Source organism: Fundulus heteroclitus, chromosome 23, assembly GCF_011125445.2.
Source record: "Fundulus heteroclitus isolate FHET01 chromosome 23, MU-UCD_Fhet_4.1, whole genome shotgun sequence".
Taxonomy (NCBI): Eukaryota; Metazoa; Chordata; class Actinopteri; order Cyprinodontiformes; family Fundulidae; genus Fundulus; species Fundulus heteroclitus.
The window spans coordinates 35,266,535-35,271,875 of record NC_046383.1 but is presented as its reverse complement, the minus strand read 5'-3'; the positions used below and the strand labels follow the sequence as shown (position 1 = coordinate 35,271,875).

At 40.6% G+C, this 5,341-nt stretch overlaps 1 non-coding gene across 1 annotated transcript; it reads right to left on the bottom strand.

Moving 5' to 3' along the window:
- Positions 1-915: 915 nt before the first annotated feature.
- On the bottom strand, positions 916-997 carry trnal-uag. Its single transcript has one exon. It is a non-coding gene; the product is annotated as a tRNA-Leu (tRNA).
- Between the last annotated feature and the right edge of the window lie 4,344 nt (positions 998-5,341).

The window sequence follows — 5,341 nt, the reverse complement described above, 5'->3', positions numbered from 1 at the left end:
TAAAAAAAATCCACTGCTCCTCCATGATGACTTTTAACGTGACTGTCAGAAATAGGACAGTGTTGTGGCATTTTTGTCTACAGATTCTGCAATTCTTGTGTCTAAAGTAATGAAAGCTTGAAATGACTTCTTGTGCTGGTGTACGACTTATGCAATTTATTTCTGATCTGTCACTGACACACAGTAGATCAAAGGAACACCAGACAACTGGGTAGAAGTATGTGAGCAGGCTAATTATGTTACTCAGGTTACACACTTCCCAGCTCCTGTGTTTGAATTGCGATGCAAATGGAATGCAACATAAGGACAGGCGTGATTGAATCCCGCACCCTTGCATATCCTCTGTGGTGAGAAATACCAAAAGTAATGTGAAAAGTTTGCTTTAACTCTGCTGTTTAAGAGGACGTTTGCAAACTGTGGAAAACAAGTTGAACGAGAAAGCAACTCTGATGTGTCCTTTCATTTCATGTTTCCTTCGTGAAAAGAGATCATTCCTCACGGATTACTTTGCTTTTAATACAAAAACAGCCGTTATCGTCTTACTTTTTTGTTAATAAACAAACCATCAGGATTTAGGTGTGGAGAGGCTCAGTTAAATCAAGAGCAAAGCCCTTGTGTTTGAAGAACTATTTTCACTATGTCCTACTTGTACCCAAAATTCATAGACAGTGATTTAGCAGAAGATGGTTTCAATCCATCAAACACTGGGTTATGGGCCCAGCACACCCCCACTGCACCACTCAGCTTTCCCTGTAGTCCCTGGAGAATCTAGAAAGGTTTCGCTTGCTTCTTACGTTTTTGGGCTAGCTGATGAAATGAGAGAACAAGCAAGAGAGGGAAGTTCAGATACTTGGCATAAGCTTATTCAATTTTCATAAGTGACAGAAAGAAACTCCCTGTTATTCCAAGGAAGAATGGCAGTGGTGGGATTTGAACCCACGCCTCCACAGAGACTGGAGCCTAAATCCAGCGCCTTAGACCACTCGGCCACACTACCCACAAGTGCAAAGAAAACGGTCACCAATTCAGTCAAACTTTTAAGAAAGACCACACAACATTATTAGCTTTTACTAATTTCTCTAGGTTGGAAATCATAGTACCACCAATGATTTGCCATGGTGCTTTATTGCTGATCTAATCCAAAACCTGCAGAGTACCGGTACATGTCAAAGGTGGCTAAAGTCCTTTTACTCAGTTGAAGTCAATGGACATCAGACAGTATATGCATCTGGATGATGCATATACAATGTATATGCAATGAGTTATTCTGTGCTTGGTCGCAGCTCCTTATGCTTCAGGGTAAAGGGTAAGGTTTTTGCACCTTTTGCAAATAAGGACAGGCCAGACAGATGTCAAGGAGCTCTTTTCCTGCTGAGCATTTTGAAACAATGACGTATAACTCATTTTAGCTTGTCTATATGCTGTTTTCTTTTGTATTTGTTGAAATCATCGCGTGAATTTAATCCTACAAAAACCGTTTGCTGTGGTAAAGGGACAAACGTTGAGTATACTGGAGAATGCACACATCAACGGCACTACTTTTCTAATGCTAAGCTTGGCAAGCGCACCCCATTTAGAGCTAAATACCCCTGAAAAATTGTTTCCAGACTAACACGTGTATCCAGCCCTGGACTTTAACTGCAACAGCAGTTGCTATCATGGATTTCTAGCATTCTTTCATGGAATTGTCTGCTTGTTTTACCACCAACTGGCTTGTCAAAATATTCTGGTATGATGTTGCATACCATTTGTATTCGGAAATCCCAGCATCTGATCAGAGAAATCAACTGTAACGACCACTTACAGCTTTAAAGGATGTTTAAAAGACGTACTATGAACAAAAGGAAAGCCTTACTGGTCGTCGCCATATTGCAATCCTAACCTTTTGTTTTTTTGTTGGAATCTCGATGTCTCCTACTGTGTTAACTGCAACACTTTTTACTCAAGTTTACCCACCACCCAGCTCACATTTTTGATTTCCAAGGCAAATGGAATGCAACAGAAGTACAGGAGTGATTTCTGGCTGTACCAGAAGTTATGGAGAGAAGCTTAGCAGAGGACAGCTTCAATCCATTTACCTTTGGGTTATCAGCCCAGCAGTCTCCGGCTGTGCCATTGTGCTGCAACTTGCTGTTCCTGTGGAATTTTGAAAATTTTAGCTTTCCTTTTACGATTTAGGCTAGCTGATTAAATGAGAGAACAAGCAAGAGATGGAAGACCAGTTACTGAGAAAGGTCTGTTTGGAGGTTTGTTTACTTCATGGCAGATGAAAACACAAAATGCTGCAGGACTGGCGGACCAGTATTACATTGTCATTCTCTTAATGGTCAAATAGAATCTTTTGATCCATCTGACACAGTAAATTTGTATGAGTACAATTTACTCAAACTGAAGATTTAAATTTTTTTAATGGGACCACATGTTGTCTTTGCTAAGTACATTTTCTCAGACAAATTTACTGTGAAGGAAGAGTGACAGTGGTGGGATTTGATTTGTGTGATGAAGACTGGTCTGAGGGCCCCCTTGTAATTTGTTTGCTTTTTGTTTTCTTTGCACTGCAAGGGCCTCAAGAGACCGATGCCTACAAGAGCGTCAAGTAGAACAAGTAAAAAAGGCGTTATGTTGGCAATTTACTACTTTGACCACATGAAATATTTGATTTGAATTAAATATTGAATATCACCAGAAAACCACGGAAATTTAAAATGTGACATTGTTTACAATCCGATTGCAGTTTTAGTCATTGTACTACAGAAGGATCTCATTTGAGATTTTCTTCAAAAATTGTCTAGTGCATCAGACCGCCTCCTCCGTTCCAACATTTGTAATCTAGATGTTGATTAATACCCATCTTCTGACATCAACAGATCTTTTTCATAATCATTTAGTAATTACTCCAGTACTCGTCCAGATGCTGTCTGATAATATGAGTAGGTGTCATTGTTTCTGCCTCTGGCTCTAAGGCTGCTTCTCATTAGGTGCCATTTGGTTTGATTTGTTGTCATATTTGCCACCTGGGCTGACTGTTTTTAACATCTTCACCATCATGTTTTGAGGCTAATTTAAAATAGAAGGCCAGATGTTTATGTGACAATACTTCATTGGCTTTTTTTTGGCAATTTAGTCATGGGAGAAACTAAGTACATTCTAGCATTCAAGGGAACCTTTCTTTGACACATTCCTTCTGTTCATTGAGGTTTACTGGGGTTCACCACAGTACAGAGACCACACTTATCAAGGTGTTTATTGACAACCATATAAATGCAGACTGTGGAAGAACTACAGTGCTGGTATTATTGTACCTCAGTGCAGTATTCAATACTGTATTCGATACTGTCAATCACACTATTCTGTTAGAGAGCTTTAGTTGCTTCAGCTAATAACCACCGATCAAGCCTGAAATCTGGGTGTAGTGATGGACTCAGACATGAACCTCCAAAAGCATCTAAACACAATTACAAAATTGGCCTTCTATCACCTAAAGAACATTTCAAGGGTTAAAGGACTAATGTCTCAGCAGCGATAATCTTGAAAAACTAATCCATGGATTTATCTTAGGTCTGCCTAAAAAGTGGATCAGACAGCTGCAGCTGATCCAGAACGCTGCTGCCCGCGTCCTCACTAAGACCAAGAAAGTAGAGCACATCACCCCAGTTCTAAAGTCCTTACACTGGCTCACTGTATCTCAGAGAATAGACTTTAAAATACTTCTGTTAGTCTATAAATCCCTGAATGGCTTAGCACCTAAATACACCACAGACTTGTTATCAGTGTATCAACCCTCCAGACCACTCAGGTCTTCTGGCTCCAGCCTGCTCTGCAGAACCAGAACTAAACACGGAGAAGCAGCATTCAGTTCCTATGCTCCACTTACCTGGAACAAACTCCCAGAAGACTGTAAAAAAGAGCTGAAACTGTGAGTTCCTTTAAATCTTTAAATCAAAGTTAAAACCCTATATGATTAGAGTTACCTTTGAACGTTAATGTTTTAGTTTGTAGTCCAACTTGTCATATCCTGACCTGCTGCTACTATGCCACTGCAATGTACTTTCCTCTGTCATTGTCCGGATCCTGGTGTATATGCTTTGTGTGTGTGTGTGTGTGTGTGTGTGTGTGTGTGTGTGTGTGTGTGTGTGTGTGTGTGTGTGTGTGTGTGTGTGTGTGTGTTACCTCTCTTTTGCCTGAGGAGCTCTGCCAGAGGGCTACCTGTGTGTCGTTCCAATCATCTCCTGCAGTGTTTTTTAAGGAGCAGTGTTGCAGTCATTCTTTGCCTGATGGTCCCACACAGTTGGTTGATTTCCGTCGGATGCCTTCCCAGTCAACTTCTAAGACCTCATTGCTGACATAACCTTTGGCAGTTATCTCCCACAGCTGTGAGTGCTTACTCCTCCTGCCTGCCCGCTCTCCATTGCCTCTGTGACTCCCCAGCATTAACCCCAGGATCTATATACTTCCCTCCTGGCCATACCTGCATCTTTTTACAGTAAGCCAATTATGCTCCTCCACCTGCAAGATTCCACACTGTGTAAACCAAGCTCTGACTGTCATCTCAAACCCATTGTAAGTCTGCATTTCGTATAAAGGAAGGATAGACTAATTTAAAGGGGAAATCAAATCAAATCTGCAACTATTGAGATAACTGTAATATCACCTCAAAACTTTGTTTCTGGAGCGTTTTTTCTTTTAACTGTAGAAATATGCTGATTTTGGTGGGTGGAGTTGCATGAAGTCAACTGTTCTGACGTTTTTGTTTAATATGAAGAAATGGCAGAAGTTTTCGTCGGATTAATGAGTATTAGACCATACCAGAACGAATCTGAACCGACAGCTGGATCTCTGGAATAACGTCAAATCTGTTCGGACTTGGAATGTGATTATGAGCAAGACGACACACCTAATGACCAAAATGGGACCGTGGAAGTGAGAACCAATTATATCCATGCAATTCTGCAATGTGTGGATTTAGTGCATTAATCAGAGTTCGTTTTGTGGGGCCAGATTAGCATAGGACAGCTGATATATTTATAAATGTTTGGATTGAGGTGCCGTGGTACTTTGTTTTATTTATATATTACAGTCATAGCACACTACACACACGCTGTTGTTCGGAGTATACGTGCATAGGTAGCTGACTTGTATAATATATGGCCAGTGTTGTGCAACAGGTGTTGTGTTTTGCAAAGATAACAGGAGCTTCATATTTATATTCACATACGTTTGTGCTAGTATGAAACGAGTTCTCATACTTGTATGAAACTGCGGCCTCTCATCAGATATGCTCCTCATTTTTTCACTCTCGACCCCTGCGCCAATGTGCTTCTCTCCATCTGATTTTCTTTTA